Source organism: Heptranchias perlo, unplaced genomic scaffold (genome assembly GCF_035084215.1).
Source record: "Heptranchias perlo isolate sHepPer1 unplaced genomic scaffold, sHepPer1.hap1 HAP1_SCAFFOLD_163, whole genome shotgun sequence".
Classification (NCBI taxonomy): Eukaryota; Metazoa; Chordata; class Chondrichthyes; order Hexanchiformes; family Hexanchidae; genus Heptranchias; species Heptranchias perlo.
Genome location: NW_027138892.1, coordinates 529,810 through 546,013, shown reverse-complemented (window position 1 = coordinate 546,013; position 16,204 = coordinate 529,810). Strand labels below are relative to the sequence as shown.

At 46.6% G+C, this 16,204-nt stretch overlaps 1 protein-coding gene and 2 non-coding genes across 4 annotated transcripts in view; 1 reads left to right on the top strand and 2 right to left on the bottom strand.

The window, feature by feature from the left end:
• The window catches only part of LOC137309379 (ferritin heavy chain, oocyte isoform-like), a 176,879-nt gene that overhangs the window by 82,402 nt on the left and 78,273 nt on the right, over positions 1 to 16,204 (bottom strand). The window lies entirely within an intron of this gene.
• trnaf-gaa (transfer RNA phenylalanine (anticodon GAA)) lies at positions 3,950 to 4,022 on the top strand. Its single transcript has one exon. It is a non-coding gene; the product is annotated as a tRNA-Phe (tRNA).
• Positions 6,215 to 6,286, bottom strand: trnah-gug (transfer RNA histidin (anticodon GUG)). The gene has a single exon. It is a non-coding gene; the product is annotated as a tRNA-His (tRNA).

Below are 16,204 nucleotides of genomic sequence, written 5' to 3'. Positions count from 1 at the left end.
CAACCTCAAACTTTAGCTCGGTGAATTAATGGTTTAGTTTGTAACAATTCGTGTTACCTGCGCAAAGCAACCGCACAGGAGTTCCAAATCCACCCTCTCACCACCATAAGATCATAAGACCATAAGAGATAGGAGCAGGAGTCGGCCATTTGGCCCTTCGAGCCTACTCCGCCATTTAATGAGATCATGGCTGATCTGATTTTTACCTCAACTCCACTTTTCCGCCTTTTCCCCATATCCTTTGACTCCCTCGCCACTCGGCAATCACATTAACTGAACTTTACTCTGGCACAGTGTCACCGCGCTGAAATCACGTCTTTCTCCGGCAGATGATTTTAACATCAGGGTTGCTGGTTTACGAGTGAAAAGTGATCCCGCTTCACTCTGGAGGCATTGGACAAATGTGTAGATGCCGTGTAGTCGGTGCTGGGACCACTGCTTTTCTTGATATATATTAATGACGTGGACTGGGGTGTACAGGGCACAATTTCAAAATTTGCAGATGACACAAAACCTGGAAGGGAGTGGCCAGTGAGGAGGATAGTGATAGACTTCAAGAGGATATAGACATGCTGGTGGCATGGGCGGACACGTGGCAGATGAAACTTAACACAGAAAAATGCGAAGTGATACATTTCGGTAGGAAGAACGAGGGGAGGCAAAATAAATTAGAGGGCACAACTCTAAAAGGGGTACAGGAACAGAGAGATCTGGGGGTATATGTGCACAAATCGTTAAAGGTGACAATGCAGGTTAAGAAAGTGGTTAAAAAGCATACGGGATCCTGGGCTTTATAAATAGAGGCACAGAGTAAAACATTTTGGAAGTCATGATGAAACTTTGTAAAACACTGGTTTGGCCACAACTGGAGCATTGTGTCCAGTTCTGGGCACCGCACTTTAGGAAAGATCTGATGGCCTTAGAGAGGGTGCAGAAGAGATTTACAAGAATGATTCCAGGGATGAGGGACTTTCGTTACGTGGATAGACTGGAGAATCTGGTGCTGTTCTCCTTGGAACAGAGACGGTTGCGAGGAGATTTGATGGAGGTATTCAAAATCATGAATTGTCGAGACAGACCAGATGGAGAGAAACTGTTCCCATTGGTGGAAGGGTCAAGCATCCGAGGGCATAGATTTAAGGTGAATGGCTAAAGAACCAAAGGTGAAATGAGGAAAAACTTTTTTGCACAGCGAGTGATGAGGATCTGGAATGCACTGCCCGAGGGGGTGGTGGAGGCAGATTCAATCATGGCCTTCAAAAGGGAACTGGATAAGTACTTGAAAGGAAAGGAATTGCAGGACTACCGGAATGGGGCGGGGGAGTGGGACCAGCTGGATTGCTCTTGCATGGAGCCGGCGGGGACTCGATGGGCCGAATGGCCTCCTTCCGTGCTGTTGTCTTTCTATGATTCTAGGATTCGAGTGGGCCAAGTAAAGGATCAGGACAGATAATACCGAGAACAATTCAAAAAGAAGCACAAGTTGATGAAACCAGCACTGGTGAAATTGCTGGGTGGATATTTAAAGGATGGGCCGTGGGAGGGGCTGGACCGCTGTTCTGACACAGTTTGAGGCGCTGCTTATTGCTGTGGTTCGGGTGCTGTAATTATAACTGAGGTGTGGCGCCGTGATCGTATAGTGGTTAGTACTCTGCGTTGTGGTCGCAGCAACCTCGGTTCGCATCCGAGTCACGGCATAACTTTTTATCCTCTGCCACACACACTAATAAAATGCAGCAATATATCAATCTTAAGTATACACAAGAAATATTTTTTGTTGGTGGCGAAAACCTATCCATTCCATCAAATCCCAGCACTCTCACATGCCTGTACTTGATGTTTCACAGTTCAAACCCGCCTCTTCTCCCAGCATTTTCTTCCTTCCACAGTCAGACAGACAAACACGATGAAAGCAGGGCTGGTCTCTGGAAAGACAGCCGCCCGATTGCTCACGAAATTTACTTGGGGAATCTTGTGATCCAGGGGATGGTAACTGAAGAACTGGTTTTTGTTTTGATGCTTGTTGGCTCTTTTCTCTCAGCAGTTGAGTTGCGTGAGCGACGGGCAGCGAATGGCGGTTGAAAGAAAAAAAAGGAGCGATAACAGGCCATGAGCGGAAGGTCTTTCAAATTCTCGTGGTGCAGGACGCTGTGTGCGGAAACGGCAGATTTTAAAGCGCGTGTGCAGGAAAGTAAAGTGTGATCTTGTGTGTGAGAAGAGCACAAGAAAGTTGTGCTTGAAGCTGCGCCCTTGAGGCAAGTTGCAGGTTGTCCGGAAAACTGCGATAGTGAAAGCTCAAAAATAAACCCAGAAACTGCTGGTAACACTCAGCAGGTCAGGTCGTATCTGTGGGGAGATACTCAAGTATTTATCCAATTCTCCTTTTAAAGTTACGATTGAATCGAGCTCCACCATCATTTAAGGCAGTGCGTTCCAGATCATAACAATTCGCTGTGTAAAAAAACCTCCTTATTTCCCTTCTAGTTCTTTTGCTAATTATCTTAAATCTGCGTCCGTTGGTTGTCGACCCTCCCGCCAGTGGGTGAAGTTTCTCCTTATTTACTCGATCAAAACCCCTCTTAATTTTGAACACGTGGATTACTTCTACCCTTAACCTTCATTGCTCGAAGCAGAACAATCCCAGGTTCTCGAGTCTCTCCACACAACTAAACCCCATCCCTGGTATAATTCTGGGAAATCTCCTCTCCATCCTCTCCAAGACCTTGACCTCCTTAATAAATTATAGTGCCCAGAATTGGACACAATACTTCAGATGAGGCCTGAACAATGATTTATAAACGTTTCACATAACTTCCTTGCTTTTGTGCTCTATTTCTCTATTATTAAGCCAAGGAACCGGATGCTGTTTTAAAGGTTTCACCAACTTGTGCTGCCACATTCATAGATGTTGATGAAAATTACCAGGAACACATTGAGTCAGCTCACTCGGCACAGGCCCAGGACTGAGCCTCGGCTTTTCTTGCACCATGGCTCAGTCGCACACCTCGTGAGATCAGCTCACTCAGTGCAGGCTGGAGATTGAACATGTGACTATCCTGCTCTGTGTGGGACTCAGGACCACACCAGTTGAGATCAGCTCACCCCGCACAGGCCGGGATGGCGGAGAGAGACAGAGACACGTGTTGTGATCTGTAACTTTTTATAAACACTTCAGTTTATTTCACTCCGTGTCCAAAACTGTGCGATCTCCCCTGGTGTGTCAGCTTTCTGTGTTTATACAGAGTGTAATGTATTGAATTGTCTCTTGGATCACACGGGGTGGTAGACGGGGGTCTGTGTGCGGAGGGTTCGGGGGGTGAGCTCTGATTCCCGTCCTGGATTGAAAGGAGAAAAGAATGAATGAGAGAGAGGAGCGATGTGGGAGAAGGGATGATGGAAGAATTTGTCCATGAACCTGATAAAATGGCCCAAAAACAAGATAATATTAAGATATCATCAGGAGAACATTAATACAAGCTGCAAAACAAAAGCAAAATGCTGCAGATGCTGGAAATCTGAAGTAAAAACAGAAAATGCTGGAAACACTCAGCAGGTCAGACAGCATCTGTGGAGAGAGTTCTGATGAAAGGTCATCGACCTGAAAGGATGTTTCTCTCTCCACAGATGCTGCCTGACCTGCTGAGTATTTCCAGCATTTTCTGTTTTTATTATTAATATAACCTGAGCTCTGTCGAGCGTTTGTTGGTCGATTCACTGATAAAGCTGGGAATTGAGGGGAAGCTGGTTCATGGCGAACCCCAGCTCTGAATCCCCCCGGCAGAGAGTTCAAGGAATGTTTAATATAAATGAGATTCAACGACAGGATCAGAAAATCTCTCCTTGATGGTCGGTCTCATTCTCCCGAAGTGAGGAATGGGCGGGAGGGGCAATTCCACCCGGGGTTATATTTTATTCCAAGAGGCTGACACAAAGGTGCGTTTAATGTGGGGCCGAAATAGCTCAGGTGGGAGAGCGTTAGACTGAAAATCTAAAGGTCCCTGGTTCGATCCCGGGTTTCGGCAGTTTTTGGATTATTTTGTTTCTTCTTCTTTGGGCCGATTCTCGAACATTTATTTGCACTGACATTTTTACCCGACACTGAACGGTTGGGGATGGAATAGAGAGACATCAAGGATGTCTGTATTTAGCTTTTATTTCTCGATTTCCTTCTGCCTTTCTCTCTGGTTTTTGTCTTTCTCGGTGCTCGATGAACATTTGATTTGATGCATTTGTCCGAAACTGATGCCTTTTCCACATCTCAGGGCGGTCAGACACGCTCTGTCTGTCTGTTACTGCTTGTGACCATTAACGGGAACAGGCCGCGAGTTAAACATTTATCAGCAAACCGCCAGAGAGATAACACAGCGGGAATAAAACACATTGCCTCACATTGTTCGACACCGAGTGACACAGATTGTAATGTGTGTCAGTAAACAGACCCGGAAAACAGAGTCCGAGAAAGGAAAGAAATGGAGAGATAGAAAAGAGTGATAAAAAGAAAGAAAACCCTTTCTCCACCCCAACAACAACAACAACTTGCATTTATATCGCGCCTTTAACGGAGTAAAACGTCCCAAGGCGCTTCACAGGAGCGATTATCAAACAAAATGTGACACCGAGCCACATAAGGAGATATTGGGACAGGTGAGGTCGGTTTTAAGTGTCTGAAGGAGGAGAGAGAGGGAGAGAGGCGGGGAGGTTTAGGGAGGGAAATCCAGAGCTTTGGGCCCAGTCGGTTGAAGTCACGGCCGCCAATGGTGGAGCGATGAAAATCGTGGATGCGCAAGAGGCCTATTTTTTCATGCCCTCTCTTTGCTTTCCTATTTTCCTTTTTAATTTCACCAACGTTTAATGATTTCTCACCATTTAAAACATATTCTGTTCTTTTATTCTTCCCATCAAAGTGAATAACCTCACATTTCCCCACATTATACTCCACCTGCCACCTTCTTGCCCACTCACTTAACCTGTCTATATCCCTTTGCAGACACCTTGTGTCCTCCTCACAGCTTACTTTCCTATCTATCTTTGTATCGTCAGCAAACTTGGACACATTGCACTCGGTCCCTTCATCTAAGTCGTTAATACAGATTGAAAATAGCTGACGCCCAAAAACGGCCGGCATTGCTCTCTGTTCAGTCAAGAGGAACTTCCCTGCCTGGAAATTGGTCCCAGCCTTGTTGAGGGACAACACGTCCATCTTGTGCAGGTCTTTAATATTAATCAATGCACAATGAGGCCCTGGGAAAGCGAGTATCTCTCCACAGATACTGTCTGACCTGCTGAGTGTTGAGAGCAGTTTCAGGGTTTATTTTTGAGCTTTCACTATCGCAGTTTTCCTGACAACCTGCAACTTGCCTCAAGGGCGCAGCTTCAAGAACAACTTTCTTGTGCTCTTCTCACACACAAGATCGCACTTTACTTTCCGACACACGCGCTTTAAAATCTGCCGTTTCCACACACAGCGTCCTGCGCCACGAGAATTTGAAAGACCTTCTGCTCATGGCCTGTCATCGCTCCTTTTTCCCCACAGGCGCTCTTTACATTTATCCTCTACTTGATTCAATCTCACGCTTCAACAGAACGATTAAGATCAAGGCGGAACACTTCCGATCTTACTGCACCGCCCCAACTTGCCAAATGTGAACCTTTCAACCGCCATTCACAGCTCTGGAGCGCTGCCCGTCACTCACACAACTCAACTGTTTAGAGAAAAGAGCCAACAAGCATCAAAACAAAAACCAGTTCTTCAGTTACCATCCCCTGGATCACAAGATCACCCAAGTGAATTTCGTGAACATTCGGGCGGCTGTCTTTCCAGAGACCAGCCCTGCTTTCGTCGTGTTTGTCTGTCGAGCGGTCACACAGATCGAAATGTATCGACTGGTTTCAAGGCACAAATGAACATTGGTGCGAATGGGACATGTGCCCAATAGAAACGGCGGTCGGAGCAGAACAAACTTAAAGGCATAAGATCGTGAAAGTGAATGTTAGAGTCGGCAATGTTCATGAAATGGAAGGAGGAAAGTAAAGGCGGCCTATTGACTGTGGAAGGAAGAAAAAGCTGGGAGAAGAGGCGGGTTTGAACGACGGCACATGAAGTACAGGCATGTGAGAGTGCTGGGATTTGATGGAATATTTGGTTTTATTTCATGCATTAAAGATTGATATATTCCTGCATTCGATGAGCAAGAGAGGCAGAAGACAAAAACTATGCCGTGACTCGGATTCGAACCGAGGTTGCTGCGGCCACAACGCAGAGTACTAACCACTATACGATCACGGCGCCACACCACAACTGGAACTGCTCTACCTGTGATGTTTATAAAGCTCCTTTAAGGTAGCAAAAGATCGCAAGGGGCTTCACAGTCACGTTTTCAAAAAAATTTGACACTGAACCACATGAGGAGATATCAGAAGCAAAATACTGCCGATGCTGGAAATTTGAAAAAAAAAACAGAAAATGTTGTAAATAATCAGCAAGTCAGGCAGCATCTGTGGAGAGAGAAACAGAGTTAACGTTTCAGGTCGATCATCCGTCGTCAGAACTGGAAAAGGTTGAAGATTAAACAGAAATTGTGCACTTTGATTGATACTTCACGTTATTCACATCTTACACTCGCAACACCTCCGGCCGCCAATCAGGACTTTGCTGATTTGAGCAGAGTTCAGTGAGCAATGCAAAATTCATCCACCGTGGCTTCGGATTGGACTGAAACCCAGGACTTCTGGATGAATATAATGAAGGAACCAACACATCAAACGGTAAATGCAATAATGGCGCGGATGGGATAAAAACCATGCGTGGAGAGAGAGGTCGAGAGTGAGCATGTGGCGGTGCGTGGCGTTGAGCGTGGATCTCAGGAAGCGGCGGGAGCAGTGGTTGGAGGAACGCTGAATATCATGGAGATATCTGGAATCATGGGTGGATCCGAAACATGAAGGGTGGAATTTAAGTTGGAATCCACGTGGAATAAGTCGGAGCCGGACACAGTTGCTGAGAAAGTGAGTTTCAGTAGAAACCTGATCAAACACTCTCTCTTCAGCAGCACCGACTCTCTCTACTTCAGAGCTGTCCTGGTCCGCAGTTCCATTTCATCCTTCGCCTCATCCGGCGCTTCAACAAAAAACTTTTTTCCTTCCTTTTAGATGTCAAGGACCGCAAGTTTCAACAACTCTTAGATTCCAACACCCCTCCCGATCCTTCTTCCCCTTCACTTTCCTCTGACCCCACCCCTCCCTCCAATCTCTTTGTCGTGTTTTCACCATTCCCTCTGACCTTCCCCTCTCTGACCCCGAACGTCAGTCCTCAGCAAAGGCTTCAGTTTCATCCCCTTACGCCCCCACCTCAATGGGTTTCGAGCTCGACACGATGCTGAGCTCTTCTTCCGTCGCCTTCACCTCCGCGCCCATTTCTTTGGCCAGGAGTCTTCCCCCCGCACAGCGGACCCTGTCTCCCATCTTCAGATTTCTCATTCCACCTGGACCCCTCCCTCTATCCTGTTACCCCCTCTTGATCTTTCCATTGGGAACTGCCGGCGTGACATCGGCCGTCTCAATTTCTTTACTCCCCTCACTCACTCTAACCTCCCTCCATCTGAACTCGCAGCACTCCGTTCTCTCAGGTCCAACCCTGACATTGTCATTAAACCTGCTGACAATGGCGGCGCTCTTGTTGTTGTGAGGCGAACAGACCTCTCCCTAGCGGCAGCTGAACGCCAACTCTCCGATACCTCCTCCTACCTTCCCTTGGAGCGTGATCCCACCACCGAACATCAAGCCATAGTTTCCCAGGCCGTCAATGACCTCATCTCCTCTGGAGATCTTCCTCCCCAAGGCCTCCACCTCATTGTCCCCCAACCCCGCTTCTAACTCCTTCCAAGATCCACATGCAGAACTGACCCATGAGATCCATCGTCTCAGCCTGTTCGTGCCCCCGGATAATTATTTCTTCCTAGTTTGACTCTACTTTCTCTCCCCTCGTCCAGTCTATTCCGACCAATATCCACGAATCTTACAACTCCATGCGCCACTTGAACAATTTCTAGTTCCCCGGCCCTAACTGTCTCCTTTTCACCATGGACTTCCAGTCCGTCTACACCTCCACCACCACCACCCCCCCCCCCCCCCACCCCCCACAACAGGACGGCCTGCGGGCCCTCCGCCTATTCCATGAACGAAGGCCCAACCTATCCCCATCCTCCGCCACTCTCCTCCGTCTGGCTGAACTTGTTCTTACTTTGGACAACTTCTCCTTTGACTCCACTCACTTTCTCCAAATGAAAGATGTCACTATGGGAACTCATGTGGGTCCGAGCTATGCCTGACTTTTTCTGGGGGATACGTGGAAGATTCTTTGTTCCAGTACTACTCAGTTCCCCTCACCTCTTTTTCTGGTACATCGATGTCACTTCCTGCTCTCGCCCCAATCAAGTTCGCTTCCAATTTCCACCCTTCCCTCGCCTTCACATGGTCCATCTCTGAACCTTCCATTCCCTTCCTCGACTTCTCTATCTCCATTTCCGGGGATGGTCTGTCAACCAATATCTGTTATAAGGCCACCGACCCCAACAGCTACCTTGATTACACTTCATCCCACCCCGCTTCCTGTAAGGACTCTATTCTGTTCTCCCAGTTTCTCCATCTCCGTCGTGTCTGTTCTGATGATGCCACCATCCACACAAATGCTTCCGATCTGTCTTCCTTTTTCCTCAATCGAGGATTCCCCTCCACTGCAGTTGACTGGGCCCTCGACTGTGTCGGTCCTATTGACTCCACTTCTGCCCTTGCCTCTTCCCCTCCCTCCCTCCCAGAACCATGATAGGGTCCCCCTTGTCCTTACCTTCCACCTCACCAGCCTCCACATTCAATGTATGAACCTCCGCCATTTCCTCCACGTACAAGCGCGATGCCACCACCAAAAACATCTTCCCCTCCCCTCCCTTTTCAGCCTTCATAATGGACCGCTCCCTCCACAACACCCTGGTCCACTCTTCCATCACCCCAAACACCCGCTCTCCTCCCCACGGTACCTTCCGACTCGAGCGCAGGAGATGCAACACCTGCCCTTTCACCTCCTCCCTTCCCACCTTCCAGGGCCCCAAACATTCCTTCCAGGTGAAACAGCGATTTATTTGTAATAGCTTTGCTGAACACCTCCGTTCGGTCCACAAGCGTGAACCTGAGCTTCCGGTCTGTTGCCATTTTAATTCCCCGTCCCAATCCCACTCTGACCTCTCTGTCCTCGGCCTCCGACTCCGTTCCAATGAAGCTCAACATAAGCTCGAGAAACAGCACCTCATCTTTCGATCAGGCTCTGTACAACCTTCTGAACTCAACATGGATTTCAATAACTTCAGATCATAAACACTGATCACATTTTTTCGGAGATCAAGTGCTGGTTATGGTTCTAATGTTGCCATTTACAGCTCCTCTTGACCCATCTTTTGTTTCTTTACTTGTCCCATTACCACCCTCCTTGACTTGCACCATCATCCCCTTTTGTTATTTAATCACTCCTGTCCCCCACCCTATCAGAGACCTTCCCTTTTGTTATTTCCTCCCCTCCCCTATCCCTTTTCCTGACTCTGTACTTGCTTAAAAACTGTTTCATCTTCAACCTTTTCCATTTCTGACGAAGGATCATCGACCTGAAACGTTAACTCTGTTTCTCTCTCCACAGACGCAGCCTGACTTGTTGAGTATTTACAGCATTTTCTGTTTTTATTTCAAATTTCCAGCATCTGCAGTATTTTGCTTCTAATATCTCCTTCTGTGGCTCGGTGTCAAATTTTGTTTAAATACGCTGCTGTGAAGCGCCTTGGGACGTTTTGCTACGTTAAAGGTAAATAGTACAGACTATGTTTGCACAGGTGGGATGCGGTGCCGTGATCGTATAGTGGTTCGTACTCTGTGTTGTGCGCTGCTTCTTTTGTCTTCTGCCTCTCATGCTAATAGAATGCAGTCATCTTTGATACGTGAAAGCAAATCTAATATTCCATCAAATCCCAGCACTCTCACATGCCTGTACTTAATGTTCCACAGTTCAAACCCGCCTCTTCTCCCAGCTTTTTCTTCCTTCCACAGTCAATAGGCCGACTTGACTTTCCTCCTTCCATTTCATGGACACTTTCCTGCTCCATTGCCGACTCCAACATTCACTTTCACGATCTCACGCCTTTAAGTTTCCTCTGCTCCGACCGCTGTTTCTATTGGGCACATGTCCCATTCACACCAATGTTTATTTGTGCCTTGAAACCAGTCGAAACATTTCGATCTGCGTGACCGCTCGACAGACAAACACGACGAAAGCAGGGCTGGTCTCTGGAAAGACAGCCACCCGGATGTTCACGAAATTTACTTGTGGAATCTTGTGATCCAGGGGATGGTAACTGATGAACTGGTTTTTCTTCTGATGTTTGTTGGCTCTTTTCTCTCAGCAGTTGAGTTGCGTGAGTGACGGGCAGCGCTGCAGAGCTGTGAATGGCGGTTGAAAGGTTCACATTTGGCAAGTTGGGGCGGTGCAGTAAGATCGGAAGTGTTCCGCCTTGATCTTAATAGTTCTGTTGAAATTTGTGATTGAATCGAGTAGAGGATAAATGTAAAGAGCGCCTGTGGCGAAAAAGGAGCGATTACAGGCCATGAGCGAAAGATCTTTCAAATTCTCGTGGCGCAGGACGCTGTGTGTGGAAACGGCAGATTTTAAAGCGCGTGTGTCGGAAAGTAAAGTGCGATCTTGTGTGTGAGAAGAGCCCAAGAAAGTTGTTCTTGAAGCTGCGCCCTTGAGGCAAGTTGCAGATTGTCAGGAAAACTGCTGCAGTGAAAGCTCGAAAATAAACTCAGAAACTACTGGCAACACTCAACAGATCAGGCAACATCTGTGGAGAGTTATTCGCTTTCCCAGGGCCTCATTGTGTATTGATTAATATTAAAGACCTGCACAAGATGGACGTGTTGCACCTCAACAAGGCTGGGACGAATTTCCAGGCAGGGAAGTTCCTCTTGACTGAACAGAGAGCAATGCCGGCCGTTTTTGGTTGTCAGCTATTTTCAATCTGTATTAACGACTTGGATGAAGGGACCGAGTGCAATGTGTCCAAGTTTGCTGACGATACAAAGCAAGATGGGAAAGTAAACTGTGAGGAGGACACAACGTGTCTGCAAAGGGATATAGACAGGTTAAGTGAGTGGGCAAGAAGGCGGCAGATGGAGTACAATGTGTGGAAATGCGAGGTTATTCACTTTGATGGGAAGAATAAAAGAACAGAATATGTTTTAAATGGTGAGAAATAATTAAACGTTGGTGAAATTAAAAAGGAAATTAGGAAAGCAAAGAGAGGGCATGAAAAAATACTGGCAAGTAAAATTAAGGAAAACCCAAAAATGTTTTATAAATACATAAAGAGCAAGAGGATAACTAAGGAAAGAGTAGGGCCTATTAGAGGCCAACAAGATAACCTATTCGTGGAGGTGGAAGACGTGGGAATGGTTCGCAATGAATAATTTGCGTCTGTCTTCACAAAAGAGGGGGACGATGCAGAGATTGTAGTTCAGGAGGAGGAATGTGAAATATTGGATGGGATAAACATAATGAGAGAGGAAGTATTAAGGGGTTTAGCATCTTTGACAGTAGATAAATTGCCAGGCTCGGATGAAATGTATCCCAGGCTGTTAAAAGAAGCAAGGGAGGAAATAAGGGAGGCTCTGACCAACATTTTCCAATCGTCCCTGGCTCCAGGCATGGTGTCGGAGGATTGGAGGACTGCTAAAGTTGGCCGTTCTTTAAAAATGGAGAAAAGGATAGACCAAGTAAATATAGTCCAGTCAGTCTAACCTCGATGGTGGGCAAATTATTGGAATCAATTCTGAGAGACAGCATGAACCGTCATTTCGAAAGGCACGGATTAATCAAGGACAGTCAACATGGATTTGTTAAGGGAAGGTCTTGTCTGACTGACTTGATTGAATTTTTTGAGGAGGTGACAAGGAGGGTCGACGAGGGTCGTGTGTTTGACGTCGTCCACATGGATTTTAGCAAGGCTTTTGACAAGGTCCCACATTGCAGACTAGTCACAAAAATTAAAGCCCATGGGGTCCAAGGGAAAGTGGCAAATTGGATCCAAAATTCGCTGAGTGGCAGGAAGCAAAGGGTTGACGGATTGTGACTGGAAGGCTGTTTCCATTGGGGTTCGCAGGGCTCAGTACGAGGTCCCTTGCTTTTTGTGGTATATATTAATGATTTAGACTTAAATGTAGCGGGCATGATTAAGAAGTTGGCAGATGATACAAACATTGGCCGTGTGGTTAATAGTGAGGACGAAAGCTGTGGAATGCAGAAAGATATCAGTGGACTGGTCAGGAGGGCAGACAAGTGGCAAATGGAATTCAATCCAGAAACGTGTGAGGTAATGCATTTGGGGAGGTCAAACAAGGCAAGGGAATACACAATAAATGGGAGAATACTGAGAGGTGTGGAGGGAGAGAGAGACCTTGGAGTGCGTGTCCACTGATCCCTGAAGGTAGCAGGACAGGGAGATAAGTTGGTCAAGGAGTCATACGGGATACTTTCCTTTATTAGCCGAGGCATAGAATATTAGAGCAGGGAAGTTATGCTAGAACTGTATAAAACACTAGTTAGGCCACAGCTTGAGTGCTGTGCACAGTTGTGGTCACCACATTACAGCAAAGATGTGATTGCACTTGAGAGGGTACAAAGGAGATTTATGAGGATGTTGTCAGGACTGGAGAATTTTAGCTATGAGGAAAGATTGGACAGGCTGGGGTTGTTTTCTTTGGAACAGAGGAGCCTGAGGTGTGGTTTCATTGAGGTGTATAAAATTATGAGGGGCCTGGATAGAATGGACAGGAAGGACCTATTTCCCTTAGCAGAGGGCCCATTTAGCAGGGGATTGGTCGGAGGATTAGAGATAAACTGAGGAAAACAAAATTCACTCAGAGGGTGGTGGGGTTCTGGAACTCACTTCGTGAAAGGGTGGTAGAGGCAGAAACCATCATCACATTTAAAAAGTACTTGGATATGCACTTGAATTGCCGTAACCTAAAGGGCTACGGACCAAGTGCTGGAAAGTGGGATTAGGCGGGGTGGCTCTTTTACGACCTGTAGAGACATGATGGCCTGAATGGCCTCCATCTGTGCCATAAATTATCCATGTTTCCATGTTGATGTTCATTTTGCTGTCTTGTACATGAAATACAAGAAGTTAACATGCAGGTACAGCAAGCAATTAGGAAGGCAAATGGTATGTTGGCCTTTATTGCAAGGGGGTTGGAGTACAAGAGTAAGGAAGTCTTGTTGCAATTATACAGGGCTTTGGTGAGACCACACCTGGGGCATTGTGTGCAGCTTTGGTTTCCTTATCTAAGAAAGGACATACATGCCTTAGTTGTGGTGCAATGAAGGTTCACTAGATTAATTCCTGGGATGAGAGGGTTGTCCTATGAGTGGAGATTGCGTAGAATGGGCCTATACTCGCTGGAGTTAAGAAGAATGAGAGGTGATCTCATTGAAACATGAAAAATTCTGAGACGGATCGACAGGGTAGATGCTGAGAGGCTGTTTCCCCCGGCTGTGGAATCCACAACTAGGGGTCTTAGTCTCAGGGTAAAGGATCAACCATTTAGGACTGAGGTGAGGACGACTTTCTTCATTCAGAGGGTTGTGAATCTTTGGAATTCTCTATCCCAGAGGGCTGTGGATATTGAGTGTATTCAAGTCTGAGATCGATAGATTTTTGCACTCTAAGGGAATCAAGGGACATGTGGATCGGGTGGGGAATGTGGAGTTGAGGTCGAAGATCAGCCATGATCTGAGTGAATGGTGGAGCAGGCTCGAGGGGCCGCATGGCCTCCTCCCGTTCCTATTTCTTATGTTCTTAGAATGTGGAACTCGGTACCACAAGGAATAGTTGAGGATACCAGCATATCTGCATTTAGGGAAAACTAGACAAACACATGAGGGAGAAAGGAATAGAGGATATGTTGATAGGGTGCGGTGAAGAAGGGTGGGAATGTGGAGCATGAACACAGTCATGGAACATTTGGGCAGAATGGACCGTTTCTGTGCTGTAAATTCTATGTAATTCTACTATAGACAAGTTAATAGAAGGTGCAGACAGTTGATAAATTGAATTTAATGTGGAAATTATGAGATAATATATTTTATGAGGAAAAACAAGGAATGGAAGTGCACACTCAACAGAACGGCACAGACGCTGTGAATGAACATAGAGTCCTCGCGTTTCAAATATATATTCCATGAAAGTGCAGATCCAGGTCGATAATGCCCATCTCCAACCTCCCTTTCCTCTCCAAAGTCCTTGAACGTGTTGTCGCCTCCCAAACCCGTGCCCATTTCAACCGCAATTGCATGTTTGAATCCCTCCAATCAGTTTTCCGCCCCTGCCACAATACTGAAAAGACCCTTATCAAAGTCACAATTTACGTCCTCTGTGACTGTGACCGTGGTGAACTATCCCTCCTCATCCTTCTCGACCTGTCTGCAGCCTTTGACATGGTTGACCACACCATCCTCCTCCAGTGTCTCTCCTCCGTCTTCCAGCTGGGTGAAACTGAGCTCGTCTGGTTCCATTCCTATCTCTCCAATCGTAGCCAGGGAATCAAATGGAATGGCTTCTCTTCCCGTTCCTGCACCATTACGTCTGGAGTTCTCTAAGGATCTATCCTTGACTCCCACCTATTTCTCATCCACATGCTGCCTCTTGCGATATCATCCGAAAACATAATGTCAGGTTCTACATGTACGCTGATAACACCCACCTCGACCTCACCACCTGTCTCGACCCCTCCACTGTCTCTGATTTCTCACACTGCTTTTTCAACATCCAGTAATGGATGAGAAAAACATTCCTCCAACTAAATATTGGCACAAACTCCGTTCCCTCGTCACCGACTCCATCCCTCTCTCTGGCCACAAATAAATAGACCATCATGAAATGTTCACAGTCCGTTTCTTGAGCCTTCTCCTTCGTAGAAGAATCTTTTAAACTCCTCGCACAAGTGACCATTGATCTTCATGTCTTGTTTTGCGGTATGTTCTAGATTGTTCCAGGTCAGCATTGTAATAATTCGGGGTAGTTGAAAAGTGGGATCATTATATTAAATCTCGATATTTATCACAGCCCCGCCCCCCAAACATTCAAACCACCGTTCAGGAGGAGAACCCCTCTGCTCGCTGACCTACATTGGCTCCCAGTCCACAAACATCTCAAATTTTAAATTCTCATCCTCGTGTTCAATTCCCTCCATGACCTCGCCCCTCCCTATCTCTGTAACCTCCTCCACCCCGACAACCCTCCGAGATCGCTGAGCTCCTCCAATTCAGGCCTCTTGCGCATCCACGATTTTCATCGCTCCACCATTGGCGGCCGTGCCTTCAACCGACTGGGCCCAAAGCTCTGGATTTCCCTCCCTAAACCTCCCCGCCTCGCTACCTCTCTCTCCTCCCTTAAGTCACTTAAAACCTACCTCACCTGTCCCAATATCTCCTAATATGGCTCCGTGTCACATTTTGTTTGATAATCGCTCCTGTGAAGCGCCTTGGGACGTTTTACTCCGTTAAAGGCGCGATATAAATGCAAGTTGTTGTTGTTGTTGGGGTGGAGAAAGGGTTTTCTTGCTTCTTATGACTCTTTTCAATCTCTCTATTTCTTTCCTTTCTCGGACTCTGTTTTCCGGGTCTGTTTACTGACACACATTACAATCTGTGTCACTCGGTGTCTAACAATGTGAGGCAATGTGTTTTATTCCCGCTGTGTTATCTCTCTGGCGGTTTGCTGATAAATGTTTAACTCGCGGCCTGTTCCCGTTAATGGTCACAATCAGTAACAGACAGACAGAGCGTGTCTGACCGCCCTGAGATGTGGAAAAGGCATCAGTTTAGGACAAATGCATCAAATCAAATGTTCATCGGGCACCGAGAGAGACAAAATCCAGAGAGAAAGGCAGAAGGAAATAGAGAAATAAAAGCTAAATACAGACATCCTTGATGTCTCTCTATTCCATCCCCAACCGTTCAGTGTCGGGTAAAAATGGCAGTGTAAATAAATGTTCGAGAATCGGCCCAAAGAAGAAGAAACAACATAATCCAAAACTGCCGAAACCCGGGATCTTTAGATCTTCAGTCTAACGCTCTCCCAACTGAGCTATTTCGGCCCCACATCAACCT